Raw genomic sequence first — 19,240 nt, forward strand, 5'->3', positions numbered from 1 at the left:
ATATCTGTGCACCTCATTCAAGCAGATTGGCTCTGTGGCGCAATGGATAGCGCATTGGACTTCTAGGTGAATGTCAAGAAGGTATTCAAAGGCTGTGGGTTCGAATCCCACCAGAGTCAGTTTTATCCCTGTTTATTTCATAACTATTTAAAGAAGTTATAAGCGATGCATGCATGCTTCTGCTTCACCAAAATCATTTGCTAAAAAAGGTCAGTAAAAGGAAGTCTATTTTAAAGAGACACCGTTCAATTTGGGTAATCTATGCAGAAGAGGAAATTGTCAGCTGTACTGATGAAAATATAATTTACTCGGAAGTAAGATTTTGGGCCCTTCCTTAATTTTACCATGTCAATAAACACATATGAATTTGACGTCAGCAAAAAAATGAGATAGTAGCAACTTCAGGACTAAAAATAAGGTTACATTTACTGAAGAAATTTCAAATGCTTGAAATATCAATTCATTATTATATTCTAGTGTATTTGGTACCTTCTTCAGGTAACCATCTTAAGAAACATAGCGTTAGTTGGGACACTGCCAAATTTTGATTAGGTGATTTTGAGGTTTGCTGTATCAGAGCCTGGATAGCTCAGTCGGTAGAGCATCAGACTTTTAATCTGAGGGTCCAGGGTTCAAGTCCCTGTTCAGGCGGTTTGTTTAAAGAAAATGTACTCTAATGACATGCTCTTTTCAGGATCCAATGAACGAGTAGTCCCATTAGAGTAATTGCAAGTTACTCTTAATGGAGCCATTAAATACCCATCGGTCGTGTACCATTTGACAAGAGTTAAGAAGACTTACCGCAACGGTATCATGTCGTTTGAGATGTTGATTATCTTTTCCCCAATTCAATGTTCAAAATGGAACCCTGCTTATAGTTTCCAAATCACTTTATAAAGTTGGTCAACCGCTGATAGCTCATCTTTTTATTTGAGAATTTCTGTTCACCTTGTTGAATCAGGTTGGATCTCTGGTGCAATGGATAGCGGCTTGGGGTTCTAGGCGAATGTAGAGAAAGCATTCAAAGTCTTTGGGTTGGAATACTAGCTGGGTCAGTTTTATCCCTCCTTTATCTTATAACTAATTGAAACAGTAACAAACAATGCCTGCTTCTGCATAACCAGAGACATTTACCAAAACGGCAGTGAAAGAAAGTCTATTTAAACAGACACTGTTTGCTTTGAAAATGTTGCATAATCTATGCCGAAGAGTAAATTTCCAGTTATACTGCCGGACATGTAATTTAGTACCTAGTAATAGTATTTGGCCTTTTACTAATTTCACAATGTCAATTTAGAGACATGATTTCTAAGTCAGCTGAAAATGAGATAGAACGAATTTCAGGATTTAAAATAGATTACGTGTGCTGCTGAAATTTCAAATGCTTGAAATATCAATTAATTATTAAACTCTACATATTTGATTGCTAATATATGTAACCATATTAAGAATTAAAGTGTAGGTTGGTGTGCGTCCACATCATTTTTAGCTGATTTTTAGTTGCAGTGTTGCAGAGCCTGGATAGCTCAGTCGGTAGAGCATCAGACTTTTAATCTGAGGGTCCAGGGTTCAAGTCCCTGTTCAGGCGGTCGGCTACTTTAAAGAAAAAGTATTCTGATTGTACATTCTTTTTGTGTTCCACTGCATGATGAATAAGATATTCCATTACCAAAATTAAAAAAAAACGTCTTTCATGGAGAAGTGAAAAACCCATCTGTCTCATATATCAGATGACGATACACTAAACTTAAGTTGTATGCAGACTTACCAACTGTATCATGTAGTTTGACACGGTGAATAACTTTTACCCAATTCAATATTCAAAATATAGCCATGGTTATAGTATCCAATGAACTTTATAAAGTTGATCAACAGCTCAAAGCTCATTATTTCATTTCTGAATATCTGTGCACCTCATTCAAGCAGATTGGCTCTGTGGCGCAATGGATAGCGCATTGGACTTCTAGGTGAATGTCAAGAAGGTATTCAAAGGCTGTGGGTTTGAATCCCACCAGAGTCAGTTTTATCCCTGTTTATTTCATAACTATTTAAAGAAGTTATAAGCGATGCATGCATGCTTCTGCTTCACCAAAATCATTTGCTAAAAAAGGTCAGTAAAAGGAAGTCTATTTTAAAGAGACACCGTTCAATTTGGGTAATCTATGCAGAAGAGGAAATTGTCAGCTGTACTGATGAAAATATAATTTACTCGGAAGTAAGATTTTGGGCCCTTCCTTAATTTTACCATGTCAATAAACACATATGAATTTGACGTCAGCAAAAAAATGAGATAGTAGCAACTTCAGGACTAAAAATAAGGTTACATTTACTGAAGAAATTTCAAATGCTTGAAATATCAATTCATTATTATATTCTAGTGTATTTGGTACCTTCTTCAGGTAACCATCTTAAGAAACATAGCGTTAGTTGGGACACTGCCAAATTTTGATTAGGTGATTTTGAGGTTTGCTGTATCAGAGCCTGGATAGCTCAGTCGGTAGAGCATCAGACTTTTAATCTGAGGGTCCAGGGTTCAAGTCCCTGTTCAGGCGGTTTGTTTAAAGAAAATGTACTCTAATGACATGCTCTTTTCAGGATCCAATGAACGAGTAGTCCCATTAGAGTAATTGCAAGTTACTCTTAATGGAGCCATTAAATACCCATCGGTCGTGTACCATTTGACAAGAGTTAAGAAGACTTACCGCAACGGTATCATGTCGTTTGAGATGTTGATTATCTTTTCCCCAATTCAATGTTCAAAATGGAACCCTGCTTATAGTTTCCAAATCACTTTATAAAGTTGGTCAACCGCTGATAGCTCATCTTTTTATTTGAGAATTTCTGTTCACCTTGTTGAATCAGGTTGGATCTCTGGTGCAATGGATAGCGGCTTGGGGTTCTAGGCGAATGTAGAGAAAGCATTCAAAGTCTTTGGGTTGGAATACTAGCTGGGTCAGTTTTATCCCTCCTTTATCTTATAACTAATTGAAACAGTAACAAACAATGCCTGCTTCTGCATAACCAGAGACATTTACCAAAACGGCAGTGAAAGAAAGTCTATTTAAACAGACACTGTTTGCTTTGAAAATGTTGCATAATCTATGCCGAAGAGTAAATTTCCAGTTATACTGCCGGACATGTAATTTAGTACCTAGTAATAGTATTTGGCCTTTTACTAATTTCACAATGTCAATTTAGAGACATGATTTCTAAGTCAGCCGAAAATGAGATAGAACGAATTTCAGGATTTAAAATAGATTACGTGTGCTGCTGAAATTTCAAATGCTTGAAATATCAATTAATTATTAAACTCTACATATTTGATTGCTAATATATGTAACCATATTAAGAATTAAAGTGTAGGTTGGTGTGCGTCCACATCATTTTTAGCTGATTTTTAGTTGCAGTGTTGCAGAGCCTGGATAGCTCAGTCGGTAGAGCATCAGACTTTTAATCTGAGGGTCCAGGGTTCAAGTCCCTGTTCAGGCGGTCGGCTACTTTAAAGAAAAAGTATTCTGATTGTACATTCTTTTTGTGTTCCACTGCATGATGAATAAGATATTCCATTACCAAAATTAAAAAAAAACGTCTTTCATGGAGAAGTGAAAAACCCATCTGTCTCATATATCAGATGACGATACACTAAACTTAAGTTGTATGCAGACTTACCAACTGTATCATGTAGTTTGACACGGTGAATAACTTTTACCCAATTCAATATTCAAAATATAGCCATGGTTATAGTATCCAATGAACTTTATAAAGTTGATCAACAGCTCAAAGCTCATTATTTCATTTCTGAATATCTGTGCACCTCATTCAAGCAGATTGGCTCTGTGGCGCAATGGATAGCGCATTGGACTTCTAGGTGAATGTCAAGAAGGTATTCAAAGGCTGTGGGTTCGAATCCCACCAGAGTCAGTTTTATCCCTGTTTATTTCATAACTATTTAAAGAAGTTATAAGCGATGCATGAATGCTTCTGCTTCACCAAAATCATTTGCTAAAAAAGGTCAGTAAAAGGAAGTCTATTTTAAAGAGACACCGTTCAATTTGGGTAATCTATGCAGAAGAGGAAATTGTCAGCTGTACTGATGAAAATATAATTTACTCGGAAGTAAGATTATGGGCCCTTCCTTAATTTTACCATGTCAATAAACACATATGAATTTGACGTCAGCAAAAAAATGAGATAGTAGCAACTTCAGGACTAAAAATAAGGTTACATTTACTGAAGAAATTTCAAATGCTTGAAATATCAATTCATTATTATATTCTAGTGTATTTGGTACCTTCTTCAGGTAACCATCTTAAGAAACATAGCGTTAGTTGGGACACTGCCAAATTTTGATTAGGTGATTTTGAGGTTTGCTGTATCAGAGCCTGGATAGCTCAGTCGGTAGAGCATCAGACTTTTAATCTGAGGGTCCAGGGTTCAAGTCCCTGTTCAGGCGGTTTGTTTAAAGAAAATGTACTCTAATGACATGCTCTTTTCAGGATCCAATGAACGAGTAGTCCCATTAGAGTAATTGCAAGTTACTCTTAATGGAGCCATTAAATACCCATCGGTCGTGTACCATTTGACAAGAGTTAAGAAGACTTACCGCAACGGTATCATGTCGTTTGAGATGTTGATTATCTTTTCCCCAATTCAATGTTCAAAATGGAACCCTGCTTATAGTTTCCAAATCACTTTATAAAGTTGGTCAACCGCTGATAGCTCATCTTTTTATTTGAGAATTTCTGTTCACCTTGTTGAATCAGGTTGGATCTCTGGTGCAATGGATAGCGGCTTGGGGTTCTAGGCTAATGTAGAGAAAGCATTCAAAGTCTTTGGGTTGGAATACTAGCTGGGTCAGTTTTATCCCTCCTTTATCTTATAACTAATTGAAACAGTAACAAACAATGCCTGCTTCTGCATAACCAGAGACATTTACCAAAACGGCAGTGAAAGAAAGTCTATTTAAACAGACACTGTTTGCTTTGAAAATGTTGCATAATCTATGCCCAAGAGTAAATTTCCAGTTATACTGCTGGACATGTAATTTAGTACCTAGTAATAGTATTTGGCCTTTTACTAATTTCACAATGTCAATTTAGAGACATGATTTCTAAGTCAGCCGAAAATGAGATAGAACGAATTTCAGGATTTAAAATAGATTACGTGTGCTGCTGAAATTTCAAATGCTTGAAATATCAATTAATTATTAAACTCTACATATTTGATTGCTAATATATGTAACCATATTAAGAATTAAAGTGTAGGTTGGTGTGCGTCCACATCATTTTTAGCTGATTTTTAGTTGCAGTGTTGCAGAGCCTGGATAGCTCAGTCGGTAGAGCATCAGACTTTTAATCTGAGGGTCCAGGGTTCAAGTCCCTGTTCAGGCGGTCGGCTACTTTAAAGAAAATGTATTCTGATTGTACATTCTTTTTGTGTTCCACTGCATGATGAATAAGATATTCCATTACCAAAATTTAAAAAAAAACGTCTTTCATGGAGAAGTGAAAAACCCATCTGTCTCATATATCAGATGACGATACACTAAACTTAAGTTGTATGCAGACTTACCAACTGTATCATGTAGTTTGACACGGTGAATAACTTTTACCCAATTCAATATTCAAAATATAGCCATGGTTATAGTATCCAATGAACTTTATAAAGTTGATCAACAGCTCAAAGCTCATTATTTCATTTCTGAATATCTGTGCACCTCATTCAAGCAGATTGGCTCTGTGGCGCAATGGATAGCGCATTGGACTTCTAGGTGAATGTCAAGAAGGTATTCAAAGGCTGTGGGTTCGAATCCCACCAGAGTCAGTTTTATCCCTGTTTATTTCATAACTATTTAAAGAAGTTATAAGCGATGCATGCATGCTTCTGCTTCACCAAAATCATTTGCTAAAAAAGGTCAGTAAAAGGAAGTCTATTTTAAAGAGACACCGTTCAATTTGGGTAATCTATGCAGAAGAGGAAATTGTCAGCTGTACTGATGAAAATATAATTTACTCGGAAGTAAGATTTTGGGCCCTTCCTTAATTTTACCATGTCAATAAACACATATGAATTTGACGTCAGCAAAAAAATGAGATAGTAGCAACTTCAGGACTAAAAATAAGGTTACATTTACTGAAGAAATTTCAAATGCTTGAAATATCAATTCATTATTATATTCTAGTGTATTTGGTACCTTCTTCAGGTAACCATCTTAAGAAACATAGCGTTAGTTGGGACACTGCCAAATTTTGATTAGGTGATTTTGAGGTTTGCTGTATCAGAGCCTGGATAGCTCAGTCGGTAGAGCATCAGACTTTTAATCTGAGGGTCCAGGGTTCAAGTCCCTGTTCAGGCGGTTTGTTTAAAGAAAATGTACTCTAATGACATGCTCTTTTCAGGATCCAATGAACGAGTAGTCCCATTAGAGTAATTGCAAGTTACTCTTAATGGAGCCATTAAATACCCATCGGTCGTGTACCATTTGACAAGAGTTAAGAAGACTTACCGCAACGGTATCATGTCGTTTGAGATGTTGATTATCTTTTCCCCAATTCAATGTTCAAAATGGAACCCTGCTTATAGTTTCCAAATCACTTTATAAAGTTGGTCAACCGCTGATAGCTCATCTTTTTATTTGAGAATTTCTGTTCACCTTGTTGAATCAGGTTGGATCTCTGGTGCAATGGATAGCGGCTTGGGGTTCTAGGCGAATGTAGAGAAAGCATTCAAAGTCTTTGGGTTGGAATACTAGCTGGGTCAGTTTTATCCCTCCTTTATCTTATAACTAATTGAAACAGTAACAAACAATGCCTGCTTCTGCATAACCAGAGACATTTACCAAAACGGCAGTGAAAGAAAGTCTATTTAAACAGACACTGTTTGCTTTGAAAATGTTGCATAATCTATGCCGAAGAGTAAATTTCCAGTTATACTGCCGGACATGTAATTTAGTACCTAGTAATAGTATTTGGCCTTTTACTAATTTCACAATGTCAATTTAGAGACATGATTTCTAAGTCAGCTGAAAATGAGATAGAACGAATTTCAGGATTTAAAATAGATTACGTGTGCTGCTGAAATTTCAAATGCTTGAAATATCAATTAATTATTAAACTCTACATATTTGATTGCTAATATATGTAACCATATTAAGAATTAAAGTGTAGGTTGGTGTGCGTCCACATCATTTTTAGCTGATTTTTAGTTGCAGTGTTGCAGAGCCTGGATAGCTCAGTCGGTAGAGCATCAGACTTTTAATCTGAGGGTCCAGGGTTCAAGTCCCTGTTCAGGCGGTCGGCTACTTTAAAGAAAAAGTATTCTGATTGTACATTCTTTTTGTGTTCCACTGCATGATGAATAAGATATTCCATTACCAAAATTAAAAAAAAACGTCTTTCATGGAGAAGTGAAAAACCCATCTGTCTCATATATCAGATGACGATACACTAAACTTAAGTTGTATGCAGACTTACCAACTGTATCATGTAGTTTGACACGGTGAATAACTTTTACCCAATTCAATATTCAAAATATAGCCATGGTTATAGTATCCAATGAACTTTATAAAGTTGATCAACAGCTCAAAGCTCATTATTTCATTTCTGAATATCTGTGCACCTCATTCAAGCAGATTGGCTCTGTGGCGCAATGGATAGCGCATTGGACTTCTAGGTGAATGTCAAGAAGGTATTCAAAGGCTGTGGGTTTGAATCCCACCAGAGTCAGTTTTATCCCTGTTTATTTCATAACTATTTAAAGAAGTTATAAGCGATGCATGCATGCTTCTGCTTCACCAAAATCATTTGCTAAAAAAGGTCAGTAAAAGGAAGTCTATTTTAAAGAGACACCGTTCAATTTGGGTAATCTATGCAGAAGAGGAAATTGTCAGCTGTACTGATGAAAATATAATTTACTCGGAAGTAAGATTTTGGGCCCTTCCTTAATTTTACCATGTCAATAAACACATATGAATTTGACGTCAGCAAAAAAATGAGATAGTAGCAACTTCAGGACTAAAAATAAGGTTACATTTACTGAAGAAATTTCAAATGCTTGAAATATCAATTCATTATTATATTCTAGTGTATTTGGTACCTTCTTCAGGTAACCATCTTAAGAAACATAGCGTTAGTTGGGACACTGCCAAATTTTGATTAGGTGATTTTGAGGTTTGCTGTATCAGAGCCTGGATAGCTCAGTCGGTAGAGCATCAGACTTTTAATCTGAGGGTCCAGGGTTCAAGTCCCTGTTCAGGCGGTTTGTTTAAAGAAAATGTACTCTAATGACATGCTCTTTTCAGGATCCAATGAACGAGTAGTCCCATTAGAGTAATTGCAAGTTACTCTTAATGGAGCCATTAAATACCCATCGGTCGTGTACCATTTGACAAGAGTTAAGAAGACTTACCGCAACGGTATCATGTCGTTTGAGATGTTGATTATCTTTTCCCCAATTCAATGTTCAAAATGGAACCCTGCTTATAGTTTCCAAATCACTTTATAAAGTTGGTCAACCGCTGATAGCTCATCTTTTTATTTGAGAATTTCTGTTCACCTTGTTGAATCAGGTTGGATCTCTGGTGCAATGGATAGCGGCTTGGGGTTCTAGGCGAATGTAGAGAAAGCATTCAAAGTCTTTGGGTTGGAATACTAGCTGGGTCAGTTTTATCCCTCCTTTATCTTATAACTAATTGAAACAGTAACAAACAATGCCTGCTTCTGCATAACCAGAGACATTTACCAAAACGGCAGTGAAAGAAAGTCTATTTAAACAGACACTGTTTGCTTTGAAAATGTTGCATAATCTATGCCGAAGAGTAAATTTCCAGTTATACTGCCGGACATGTAATTTAGTACCTAGTAATAGTATTTGGCCTTTTACTAATTTCACAATGTCAATTTAGAGACATGATTTCTAAGTCAGCCGAAAATGAGATAGAACGAATTTCAGGATTTAAAATAGATTACGTGTGCTGCTGAAATTTCAAATGCTTGAAATATCAATTAATTATTAAACTCTACATATTTGATTGCTAATATATGTAACCATATTAAGAATTAAAGTGTAGGTTGGTGTGCGTCCACATCATTTTTAGCTGATTTTTAGTTGCAGTGTTGCAGAGCCTGGATAGCTCAGTCGGTAGAGCATCAGACTTTTAATCTGAGGGTCCAGGGTTCAAGTCCCTGTTCAGGCGGTCGGCTACTTTAAAGAAAAAGTATTCTGATTGTACATTCTTTTTGTGTTCCACTGCATGATGAATAAGATATTCCATTACCAAAATTAAAAAAAAACGTCTTTCATGGAGAAGTGAAAAACCCATCTGTCTCATATATCAGATGACGATACACTAAACTTAAGTTGTATGCAGACTTACCAACTGTATCATGTAGTTTGACACGGTGAATAACTTTTACCCAATTCAATATTCAAAATATAGCCATGGTTATAGTATCCAATGAACTTTATAAAGTTGATCAACAGCTCAAAGCTCATTATTTCATTTCTGAATATCTGTGCACCTCATTCAAGCAGATTGGCTCTGTGGCGCAATGGATAGCGCATTGGACTTCTAGGTGAATGTCAAGAAGGTATTCAAAGGCTGTGGGTTCGAATCCCACCAGAGTCAGTTTTATCCCTGTTTATTTCATAACTATTTAAAGAAGTTATAAGCGATGCATGAATGCTTCTGCTTCACCAAAATCATTTGCTAAAAAAGGTCAGTAAAAGGAAGTCTATTTTAAAGAGACACCGTTCAATTTGGGTAATCTATGCAGAAGAGGAAATTGTCAGCTGTACTGATGAAAATATAATTTACTCGGAAGTAAGATTATGGGCCCTTCCTTAATTTTACCATGTCAATAAACACATATGAATTTGACGTCAGCAAAAAAATGAGATAGTAGCAACTTCAGGACTAAAAATAAGGTTACATTTACTGAAGAAATTTCAAATGCTTGAAATATCAATTCATTATTATATTCTAGTGTATTTGGTACCTTCTTCAGGTAACCATCTTAAGAAACATAGCGTTAGTTGGGACACTGCCAAATTTTGATTAGGTGATTTTGAGGTTTGCTGTATCAGAGCCTGGATAGCTCAGTCGGTAGAGCATCAGACTTTTAATCTGAGGGTCCAGGGTTCAAGTCCCTGTTCAGGCGGTTTGTTTAAAGAAAATGTACTCTAATGACATGCTCTTTTCAGGATCCAATGAACGAGTAGTCCCATTAGAGTAATTGCAAGTTACTCTTAATGGAGCCATTAAATACCCATCGGTCGTGTACCATTTGACAAGAGTTAAGAAGACTTACCGCAACGGTATCATGTCGTTTGAGATGTTGATTATCTTTTCCCCAATTCAATGTTCAAAATGGAACCCTGCTTATAGTTTCCAAATCACTTTATAAAGTTGGTCAACCGCTGATAGCTCATCTTTTTATTTGAGAATTTCTGTTCACCTTGTTGAATCAGGTTGGATCTCTGGTGCAATGGATAGCGGCTTGGGGTTCTAGGCTAATGTAGAGAAAGCATTCAAAGTCTTTGGGTTGGAATACTAGCTGGGTCAGTTTTATCCCTCCTTTATCTTATAACTAATTGAAACAGTAACAAACAATGCCTGCTTCTGCATAACCAGAGACATTTACCAAAACGGCAGTGAAAGAAAGTCTATTTAAACAGACACTGTTTGCTTTGAAAATGTTGCATAATCTATGCCCAAGAGTAAATTTCCAGTTATACTGCTGGACATGTAATTTAGTACCTAGTAATAGTATTTGGCCTTTTACTAATTTCACAATGTCAATTTAGAGACATGATTTCTAAGTCAGCCGAAAATGAGATAGAACGAATTTCAGGATTTAAAATAGATTACGTGTGCTGCTGAAATTTCAAATGCTTGAAATATCAATTAATTATTAAACTCTACATATTTGATTGCTAATATATGTAACCATATTAAGAATTAAAGTGTAGGTTGGTGTGCGTCCACATCATTTTTAGCTGATTTTTAGTTGCAGTGTTGCAGAGCCTGGATAGCTCAGTCGGTAGAGCATCAGACTTTTAATCTGAGGGTCCAGGGTTCAAGTCCCTGTTCAGGCGGTCGGCTACTTTAAAGAAAATGTATTCTGATTGTACATTCTTTTTGTGTTCCACTGCATGATGAATAAGATATTCCATTACCAAAATTTAAAAAAAAACGTCTTTCATGGAGAAGTGAAAAACCCATCTGTCTCATATATCAGATGACGATACACTAAACTTAAGTTGTATGCAGACTTACCAACTGTATCATGTAGTTTGACACGGTGAATAACTTTTACCCAATTCAATATTCAAAATATAGCCATGGTTATAGTATCCAATGAACTTTATAAAGTTGATCAACAGCTCAAAGCTCATTATTTCATTTCTGAATATCTGTGCACCTCATTCAAGCAGATTGGCTCTGTGGCGCAATGGATAGCGCATTGGACTTCTAGGTGAATGTCAAGAAGGTATTCAAAGGCTGTGGGTTCGAATCCCACCAGAGTCAGTTTTATCCCTGTTTATTTCATAACTATTTAAAGAAGTTATAAGCGATGCATGCATGCTTCTGCTTCACCAAAATCATTTGCTAAAAAAGGTCAGTAAAAGGAAGTCTATTTTAAAGAGACACCGTTCAATTTGGGTAATCTATGCAGAAGAGGAAATTGTCAGCTGTACTGATGAAAATATAATTTACTCGGAAGTAAGATTTTGGGCCCTTCCTTAATTTTACCATGTCAATAAACACATATGAATTTGACGTCAGCAAAAAAATGAGATAGTAGCAACTTCAGGACTAAAAATAAGGTTACATTTACTGAAGAAATTTCAAATGCTTGAAATATCAATTCATTATTATATTCTAGTGTATTTGGTACCTTCTTCAGGTAACCATCTTAAGAAACATAGCGTTAGTTGGGACACTGCCAAATTTTGATTAGGTGATTTTGAGGTTTGCTGTATCAGAGCCTGGATAGCTCAGTCGGTAGAGCATCAGACTTTTAATCTGAGGGTCCAGGGTTCAAGTCCCTGTTCAGGCGGTTTGTTTAAAGAAAATGTACTCTAATGACATGCTCTTTTCAGGATCCAATGAACGAGTAGTCCCATTAGAGTAATTGCAAGTTACTCTTAATGGAGCCATTAAATACCCATCGGTCGTGTACCATTTGACAAGAGTTAAGAAGACTTACCGCAACGGTATCATGTCGTTTGAGATGTTGATTATCTTTTCCCCAATTCAATGTTCAAAATGGAACCCTGCTTATAGTTTCCAAATCAATTTATAAAGTTGGTCAACCGCTGATAGCTCATCTTTTTATTTGAGAATTTCTGTTCACCTTGTTGAATCAGGTTGGATCTCTGGTGCAATGGATAGCGGCTTGGGGTTCTAGGCTAATGTAGAGAAAGCATTCAAAGTCTTTGGGTTGGAATACTAGCTGGGTCAGTTTTATCCCTCCTTTATCTTATAACTAATTGAAACAGTAACAAACAATGCCTGCTTCTGCATAACCAGAGACATTTACCAAAACGGCAGTGAAAGAAAGTCTATTTAAACAGACACTGTTTGCTTTGAAAATGTTGCATAATCTATGCCCAAGAGTAAATTTCCAGTTATACTGCTGGACATGTAATTTAGTACCTAGTAATAGTATTTGGCCTTTTACTAATTTCACAATGTCAATTTAGAGACATGATTTCTAAGTCAGCCGAAAATGAGATAGAACGAATTTCAGGATTTAAAATAGATTACGTGTGCTGCTGAAATTTCAAATGCTTGAAATATCAATTAATTATTAAACTCTACATATTTGATTGCTAATATATGTAACCATATTAAGAATTAAAGTGTAGGTTGGTGTGCGTCCACATCATTTTTAGCTGATTTTTAGTTGCAGTGTTGCAGAGCCTGGATAGCTCAGTCGGTAGAGCATCAGACTTTTAATCTGAGGGTCCAGGGTTCAAGTCCCTGTTCAGGCGGTCGGCTACTTTAAAGAAAAAGTATTCTGATTGTACATTCTTTTTGTGTTCCACTGCATGATGAATAAGATATTCCATTACCAAAATTAAAAAAAAAACGTCTTTCATGGAGAAGTGAAAAACCCATCTGTCTCATATATCAGATGACGATACACTAAACTTAAGTTGTATGCAGACTTACCAACTGTATCATGTAGTTTGACACGGTGAATAACTTTTACCCAATTCAATATTCAAAATATAGCCATGGTTATAGTATCCAATGAACTTTATAAAGTTGATCAACAGCTCAAAGCTCATTATTTCATTTCTGAATATCTGTGCACCTCATTCAAGCAGATTGGCTCTGTGGCGCAATGGATAGCGCATTGGACTTCTAGGTGAATGTCAAGAAGGTATTCAAAGGCTGTGGGTTCGAATCCCACCAGAGTCAGTTTTATCCCTGTTTATTTCATAACTATTTAAAGAAGTTATAAGCGATGCATGCATGCTTCTGCTTCACCAAAATCATTTGCTAAAAAAGGTCAGTAAAAGGAAGTCTATTTTAAAGAGACACCGTTCAATTTGGGTAATCTATGCAGAAGAGGAAATTGTCAGCTGTACTGATGAAAATATAATTTACTCGGAAGTAAGATTTTGGGCCCTTCCTTAATTTTACCATGTCAATAAACACATATGAATTTGACGTCAGCAAAAAAATGAGATAGTAGCAACTTCAGGACTAAAAATAAGGTTACATTTACTGAAGAAATTTCAAATGCTTGAAATATCAATTCATTATTATATTCTAGTGTATTTGGTACCTTCTTCAGGTAACCATCTTAAGAAACATAGCGTTAGTTGGGACACTGCCAAATTTTGATTAGGTGATTTTGAGGTTTGCTGTATCAGAGCCTGGATAGCTCAGTCGGTAGAGCATCAGACTTTTAATCTGAGGGTCCAGGGTTCAAGCCCCTGTTCAGGCGGTTTGTTTAAAGAAAATGTACTCTAATGACATGCTCTTTTCAGGATCCAATGAACGAGTAGTCCCATTAGAGTAATTGCAAGTTACTCTTAATGGAGCCATTAAATACCCATCGGTCGTGTACCATTTGACAAGAGTTAAGAAGACTTACCGCAACGGTATCATGTCGTTTGAGATGTTGATTATCTTTTCCCCAATTCAATGTTCAAAATGGAACCCTGCTTATAGTTTCCAAATCACTTTATAAAGTTGGTCAACCGCTGATAGCTCATCTTTTTATTTGAGAATTTCTGTTCACCTTGTTGAATCAGGTTGGATCTCTGGTGCAATGGATAGCGGCTTGGGGTTCTAGGCTAATGTAGAGAAAGCATTCAAAGTCTTTGGGTTGGAATACTAGCTGGGTCAGTTTTATCCCTCCTTTATCTTATAACTAATTGAAACAGTAACAAACAATGCCTGCTTCTGCATAACCAGAGACATTTACCAAAACGGCAGTGAAAGAAAGTATTTAAACAGACACTGTTTGCTTTGAAAATGTTGCATAATCTATGCCCAAGAGTAAATTTCCAGTTATACTGCCGGACATGTAATTTAGTACCTAGTAATAGTATTTGGCCTTTTACTAATTTCACAATGTCAATTTAGAGACATGATTTCTAAGTCAGCCGAAAATGAGATAGAACGAATTTCAGGATTTAAAATAGATTACGTGTGCTGCTGAAATTTCAAATGCTTGAAATATCAATTAATTATTAAACTCTACATATTTGATTGCTAATATATGTAACCATATTAAGAATTAAAGTGTAGGTTGGTGTGCGTCCACATCATTTTTAGCTGATTTTTAGTTGCAGTGTTGCAGAGCCTGGATAGCTCAGTCGGTAGAGCATCAGACTTTTAATCTGAGGGTCCAGGGTTCAAGTCCCTGTTCAGGCGGTCGGCTACTTTAAAGAAAAAGTATTCTGATTGTACATTCTTTTTGTGTTCCACTGCATGATGAATAAGATATTCCATTACCAAAATTAAAAAAAAACGTCTTTCATGGAGAAGTGAAAAACCCATCTGTCTCATATATCAGATGACGATACACTAAACTTAAGTTGTATGCAGACTTACCAACTGTATCATGTAGTTTGACACGGTGAATAACTTTTACCCAATTCAATATTCAAAATATAGCCATGGTTATAGTATCCAATGAACTTTATAAAGTTGATCAACAGCTCAAAGCTCATTATTTCATTTCTGAATATCTGTGCACCTCATTCAAGCAGATTGGCTCTGTGGCGCAATGGATAGCGCATTGGACTTCTAGGTGAATGTCAAGAAGGTATTCAAAGGCTGTGGGTTCGAATCCCACCAGAGTCAGTTTTATCCCTGTTTATTTCATAACTATTTAAAGAAGTTATAAGCAATGCATGAATGCTTCTGCTTCACCAAAATCATTTGCTAAAAAAGGTCAGTAAAAGGAAGTCTATTTTAAAGAGACACCGTTCAATTTGGGTAATCTATGCAGAAGAGGAAATTGTCAGCTGTACTGATGAAAATATAATTTACTCGGAAGTAAGATTATGGGCCCTTCCTTAATTTTACCATGTCAATAAACACATATGAATTTGACGTCAGCAAAAAAATGAGATAGTAGCAACTTCAGGACTAAAAATAAGGTTACATTTACTGAAGAAATTTCAAATGCTTGAAATATCAATTCATTATTATATTCTAGTGTATTTGGTACCTTCTTCAGGTAACCATCTTAAGAAACATAGCGTTAGTTGGGACACTGCCAAATTTTGATTAGGTGATTTTGAGGTTTGCTGTATCAGAGCCTGGATAGCTCAGTCGGTAGAGCATCCGACTTTTAATCTGAGGGTCCAGGGTTCAAGCCCCTGTTCAGGCGGTTTGTTTAAAGAAAATGTACTCTAATGACATGCTCTTTTCAGGATCCAATGAACGAGTAGTCCCATTAGAGTAATTGCAAGTTACTCTTAATGGAGCCATTAAATACCCATCGGTCGTGTACCATTTGACAAGAGTTAAGAAGACTTACCGCAACGGTATCATGTCGTTTGAGATGTTGATTATCTTTTCCCCAATTCAATGTTCAAAATGGAACCCTGCTTATAGTTTCCAAATCACTTTATAAAGTTGGTCAACCGCTGATAGCTCATCTTTTTATTTGAGAATTTCTGTTCACCTTGTTGAATCAGGTTGGATCTCTGGTGCAATGGATAGCGGCTTGGGGTTCTAGGCTAATGTAGAGAAAGCATTCAAAGTCTTTGGGTTGGAATACTAGCTGGGTCAGTTTTATCCCTCCTTTATCTTATAACTAATTGAAACAGTAACAAACAATGCCTGCTTCTGCATAACCAGAGACATTTACCAAAACGGCAGTGAAAGAAAGTCTATTTAAACAGACACTGTTTGCTTTGAAAATGTTGCATAATCTATGCCCAAGAGTAAATTTCCAGTTATACTGCTGGACATGTAATTTAGTACCTAGTAATAGTATTTGGCCTTTTACTAATTTCACAATGTCAATTTAGAGACATGATTTCTAAGTCAGCCGAAAATGAGATAGAACGAATTTCAGGATTTAAAATAGATTACGTGTGCTGCTGAAATTTCAAATGCTTGAAATATCAATTAATTATTAAACTCTACATATTTGATTGCTAATATATGTAACCATATTAAGAATTAAAGTGTAGGTTGGTGTGCGTCCACATCATTTTTAGCTGATTTTTAGTTGCAGTGTTGCAGAGCCTGGATAGCTCAGTCGGTAGAGCATCAGACTTTTAATCTGAGGGTCCAGGGTTCAAGTCCCTGTTCAGGCGGTCGGCTACTTTAAAGAAAATGTATTCTGATTGTACATTCTTTTTGTGTTCCACTGCATGATGAATAAGATATTCCATTACCAAAATTTAAAAAAAAACGTCTTTCATGGAGAAGTGAAAAACCCATCTGTCTCATATATCAGATGACGATACACTAAACTTAAGTTGTATGCAGACTTACCAACTGTATCATGTAGTTTGACACGGTGAATAACTTTTACCCAATTCAATATTCAAAATATAGCCATGGTTATAGTATCCAATGAACTTTATAAAGTTGATCAACAGCTCAAAGCTCATTATTTCATTTCTGAATATCTGTGCACCTCATTCAAGCAGATTGGCTCTGTGGCGCAATGGATAGCGCATTGGACTTCTAGGTGAATGTCAAGAAGGTATTCAAAGGCTGTGGGTTCGAATCCCACCAGAGTCAGTTTTATCCCTGTTTATTTCATAACTATTTAAAGAAGTTATAAGCGATGCATGCATGCTTCTGCTTCACCAAAATCATTTGCTAAAAAAGGTCAGTAAAAGGAAGTCTATTTTAAAGAGACACCGTTCAATTTGGGTAATCTATGCAGAAGAGGAAATTGTCAGCTGTACTGATGAAAATATAATTTACTCGGAAGTAAGATTTTGGGCCCTTCCTTAATTTTACCATGTCAATAAACACATATGAATTTGACGTCAGCAAAAAAATGAGATAGTAGCAACTTCAGGACTAAAAATAAGGTTACATTTACTGAAGAAATTTCAAATGCTTGAAATATCAATTCATTATTATATTCTAGTGTATTTGGTACCTTCTTCAGGTAACCATCTTAAGAAACATAGCGTTAGTTGGGACACTGCCAAATTTTGATTAGGTGATTTTGAGGTTTGCTGTATCAGAGCCTGGATAGCTCAGTCGGTAGAGCATCAGACTTTTAATCTGAGGGTCCAGGGTTCAAGTCCCTGTTCAGGCGGTTTGTTTAAAGAAAATGTACTCTAATGACATGCTCTTTTCAGGATCCAATGAACGAGTAGTCCCATTAGAGTAATTGCAAGTTACTCTTAATGGAGCCATTAAATACCCATCGGTCGTGTACCATTTGACAAGAGTTAAGAAGACTTACCGCAACGGTATCATGTCGTTTGAGATGTTGATTATCTTTTCCCCAATTCAATGTTCAAAATGGAACCCTGCTTATAGTTTCCAAATCAATTTATAAAGTTGGTCAACCGCTGATAGCTCATCTTTTTATTTGAGAATTTCTGTTCACCTTGTTGAATCAGGTTGGATCTCTGGTGCAATGGATAGCGGCTTGGGGTTCTAGGCTAATGTAGAGAAAGCATTCAAAGTCTTTGGGTTGGAATACTAGCTGGGTCAGTTTTATCCCTCCTTTATCTTATAACTAATTGAAACAGTAACAAACAATGCCTGCTTCTGCATAACCAGAGACATTTACCAAAACGGCAGTGAAAGAAAGTCTATTTAAACAGACACTGTTTGCTTTGAAAATGTTGCATAATCTATGCCCAAGAGTAAATTTCCAGTTATACTGCTGGACATGTAATTTAGTACCTAGTAATAGTATTTGGCCTTTTTCTAATTTCACAATGTCAATTTAGAGACATGATTTCTAAGTCAGCCGAAAATGAGATAGAACGAATTTCAGGATTTAAAATAGATTACGTGTGCTGCTGAAATTTCAAATGCTTGAAATATCAATTAATTATTAAACTCTACATATTTGATTGCTAATATATGTAACCATATTAAGAATTAAAGTGTAGGTTGGTGTGCGTCCACATCATTTTTAGCTGATTTTTAGTTGCAGTGTTGCAGAGCCTGGATAGCTCAGTCGGTAGAGCATCAGACTTTTAATCTGAGGGTCCAGGGTTCAAGTCCCTGTTCAGGCGGTTTGTTTAAAGAAAATGTACTCTAATGACATGCTCTTTTCAGGATCCAATGAACGAGTAGTCCCATTAGAGTAATTGCAAGTTACTCTTAATGGAGCCATTAAATACCCATCGGTCGTGTACCATTTGACAAGAGTTAAGAAGACTTACCGCAACGGTATCATGTCGTTTGAGATGTTGATTATCTTTTCCCCAATTCAATGTTCAAAATGGAACCCTGCTTATAGTTTCCAAATCACTTTATAATGTTGGTCAACCGCTGATAGCTCATCTTTTTATTTGAGAATTTCTGTTCACCTTGTTGAATCAGGTTGGATCTCTGGTGCAATGGATAGCGGCTTGGGGTTCTAGGCGAATGTAGAGAAAGCATTCAAAGTCTTTGGGTTGGAATACTAGCTGGGTCAGTTTTATCCCTCCTTTATCTTATAACTAATTGAAACAGTAACAAACAATGCCTGCTTCTGCATAACCAGAGACATTTACCAAAACGGCAGTGAAAGAAAGTCTATTTAAACAGACACTGTTTGCTTTGAAAATGTTG

The 19,240-nt window shown here is 36.3% G+C and overlaps 28 non-coding genes across 28 annotated transcripts; all 28 read left to right on the forward strand.

The window, feature by feature from the left end:
• Positions 1-28: 28 nt before the first annotated feature.
• On the forward strand, positions 29-119 carry TRNAR-UCU (transfer RNA arginine (anticodon UCU)). Its single transcript is given in 2 exon segments — positions 29-65; positions 84-119. It is a non-coding gene; the product is annotated as a tRNA-Arg (tRNA).
• Positions 120-578: 459 nt separating this feature from the next.
• Positions 579-651, forward strand: TRNAK-UUU (transfer RNA lysine (anticodon UUU)). The gene has a single exon. It is a non-coding gene; the product is annotated as a tRNA-Lys (tRNA).
• An 864-nt stretch (positions 652-1,515) lies between these two features.
• TRNAK-UUU (transfer RNA lysine (anticodon UUU)) lies at positions 1,516-1,588 on the forward strand. Its single transcript has one exon. It is a non-coding gene; the product is annotated as a tRNA-Lys (tRNA).
• Positions 1,589-1,929: 341 nt separating this feature from the next.
• TRNAR-UCU (transfer RNA arginine (anticodon UCU)) lies at positions 1,930-2,020 on the forward strand. The gene is given in 2 exon segments: positions 1,930-1,966; positions 1,985-2,020. It is a non-coding gene; the product is annotated as a tRNA-Arg (tRNA).
• Positions 2,021-2,479: 459 nt separating this feature from the next.
• TRNAK-UUU (transfer RNA lysine (anticodon UUU)) lies at positions 2,480-2,552 on the forward strand. The gene has a single exon. It is a non-coding gene; the product is annotated as a tRNA-Lys (tRNA).
• Positions 2,553-3,416: 864 nt separating this feature from the next.
• Positions 3,417-3,489, forward strand: TRNAK-UUU (transfer RNA lysine (anticodon UUU)). Its single transcript has one exon. It is a non-coding gene; the product is annotated as a tRNA-Lys (tRNA).
• A 341-nt stretch (positions 3,490-3,830) lies between these two features.
• On the forward strand, positions 3,831-3,921 carry TRNAR-UCU (transfer RNA arginine (anticodon UCU)). Its single transcript is given in 2 exon segments — positions 3,831-3,867; positions 3,886-3,921. It is a non-coding gene; the product is annotated as a tRNA-Arg (tRNA).
• A 459-nt stretch (positions 3,922-4,380) lies between these two features.
• On the forward strand, positions 4,381-4,453 carry TRNAK-UUU (transfer RNA lysine (anticodon UUU)). Its single transcript has one exon. It is a non-coding gene; the product is annotated as a tRNA-Lys (tRNA).
• Positions 4,454-5,317: 864 nt separating this feature from the next.
• Positions 5,318-5,390, forward strand: TRNAK-UUU (transfer RNA lysine (anticodon UUU)). Its single transcript has one exon. It is a non-coding gene; the product is annotated as a tRNA-Lys (tRNA).
• Positions 5,391-5,732: 342 nt separating this feature from the next.
• On the forward strand, positions 5,733-5,823 carry TRNAR-UCU (transfer RNA arginine (anticodon UCU)). The gene is given in 2 exon segments: positions 5,733-5,769; positions 5,788-5,823. It is a non-coding gene; the product is annotated as a tRNA-Arg (tRNA).
• Positions 5,824-6,282: 459 nt separating this feature from the next.
• TRNAK-UUU (transfer RNA lysine (anticodon UUU)) lies at positions 6,283-6,355 on the forward strand. Its single transcript has one exon. It is a non-coding gene; the product is annotated as a tRNA-Lys (tRNA).
• Positions 6,356-7,219: 864 nt separating this feature from the next.
• TRNAK-UUU (transfer RNA lysine (anticodon UUU)) lies at positions 7,220-7,292 on the forward strand. The gene has a single exon. It is a non-coding gene; the product is annotated as a tRNA-Lys (tRNA).
• A 341-nt stretch (positions 7,293-7,633) lies between these two features.
• TRNAR-UCU (transfer RNA arginine (anticodon UCU)) lies at positions 7,634-7,724 on the forward strand. Its single transcript is given in 2 exon segments — positions 7,634-7,670; positions 7,689-7,724. It is a non-coding gene; the product is annotated as a tRNA-Arg (tRNA).
• Positions 7,725-8,183: 459 nt separating this feature from the next.
• On the forward strand, positions 8,184-8,256 carry TRNAK-UUU (transfer RNA lysine (anticodon UUU)). The gene has a single exon. It is a non-coding gene; the product is annotated as a tRNA-Lys (tRNA).
• Positions 8,257-9,120: 864 nt separating this feature from the next.
• Positions 9,121-9,193, forward strand: TRNAK-UUU (transfer RNA lysine (anticodon UUU)). The gene has a single exon. It is a non-coding gene; the product is annotated as a tRNA-Lys (tRNA).
• Positions 9,194-9,534: 341 nt separating this feature from the next.
• On the forward strand, positions 9,535-9,625 carry TRNAR-UCU (transfer RNA arginine (anticodon UCU)). Its single transcript is given in 2 exon segments — positions 9,535-9,571; positions 9,590-9,625. It is a non-coding gene; the product is annotated as a tRNA-Arg (tRNA).
• Positions 9,626-10,084: 459 nt separating this feature from the next.
• On the forward strand, positions 10,085-10,157 carry TRNAK-UUU (transfer RNA lysine (anticodon UUU)). The gene has a single exon. It is a non-coding gene; the product is annotated as a tRNA-Lys (tRNA).
• An 864-nt stretch (positions 10,158-11,021) lies between these two features.
• TRNAK-UUU (transfer RNA lysine (anticodon UUU)) lies at positions 11,022-11,094 on the forward strand. Its single transcript has one exon. It is a non-coding gene; the product is annotated as a tRNA-Lys (tRNA).
• A 342-nt stretch (positions 11,095-11,436) lies between these two features.
• On the forward strand, positions 11,437-11,527 carry TRNAR-UCU (transfer RNA arginine (anticodon UCU)). Its single transcript is given in 2 exon segments — positions 11,437-11,473; positions 11,492-11,527. It is a non-coding gene; the product is annotated as a tRNA-Arg (tRNA).
• A 459-nt stretch (positions 11,528-11,986) lies between these two features.
• Positions 11,987-12,059, forward strand: TRNAK-UUU (transfer RNA lysine (anticodon UUU)). Its single transcript has one exon. It is a non-coding gene; the product is annotated as a tRNA-Lys (tRNA).
• An 864-nt stretch (positions 12,060-12,923) lies between these two features.
• TRNAK-UUU (transfer RNA lysine (anticodon UUU)) lies at positions 12,924-12,996 on the forward strand. Its single transcript has one exon. It is a non-coding gene; the product is annotated as a tRNA-Lys (tRNA).
• A 342-nt stretch (positions 12,997-13,338) lies between these two features.
• Positions 13,339-13,429, forward strand: TRNAR-UCU (transfer RNA arginine (anticodon UCU)). Its single transcript is given in 2 exon segments — positions 13,339-13,375; positions 13,394-13,429. It is a non-coding gene; the product is annotated as a tRNA-Arg (tRNA).
• Positions 13,430-14,823: 1,394 nt separating this feature from the next.
• Positions 14,824-14,896, forward strand: TRNAK-UUU (transfer RNA lysine (anticodon UUU)). The gene has a single exon. It is a non-coding gene; the product is annotated as a tRNA-Lys (tRNA).
• Positions 14,897-15,237: 341 nt separating this feature from the next.
• On the forward strand, positions 15,238-15,328 carry TRNAR-UCU (transfer RNA arginine (anticodon UCU)). The gene is given in 2 exon segments: positions 15,238-15,274; positions 15,293-15,328. It is a non-coding gene; the product is annotated as a tRNA-Arg (tRNA).
• A 1,396-nt stretch (positions 15,329-16,724) lies between these two features.
• Positions 16,725-16,797, forward strand: TRNAK-UUU (transfer RNA lysine (anticodon UUU)). Its single transcript has one exon. It is a non-coding gene; the product is annotated as a tRNA-Lys (tRNA).
• Positions 16,798-17,139: 342 nt separating this feature from the next.
• On the forward strand, positions 17,140-17,230 carry TRNAR-UCU (transfer RNA arginine (anticodon UCU)). The gene is given in 2 exon segments: positions 17,140-17,176; positions 17,195-17,230. It is a non-coding gene; the product is annotated as a tRNA-Arg (tRNA).
• Positions 17,231-17,689: 459 nt separating this feature from the next.
• Positions 17,690-17,762, forward strand: TRNAK-UUU (transfer RNA lysine (anticodon UUU)). Its single transcript has one exon. It is a non-coding gene; the product is annotated as a tRNA-Lys (tRNA).
• Positions 17,763-18,626: 864 nt separating this feature from the next.
• On the forward strand, positions 18,627-18,699 carry TRNAK-UUU (transfer RNA lysine (anticodon UUU)). The gene has a single exon. It is a non-coding gene; the product is annotated as a tRNA-Lys (tRNA).
• Positions 18,700-19,240: the final 541 nt, after the last annotated feature.

This window comes from Triturus cristatus, chromosome 4_1 (genome assembly GCF_964204655.1).
Source record: "Triturus cristatus chromosome 4_1, aTriCri1.1, whole genome shotgun sequence".
NCBI classification, from domain to species: Eukaryota; Metazoa; Chordata; class Amphibia; order Caudata; family Salamandridae; genus Triturus; species Triturus cristatus.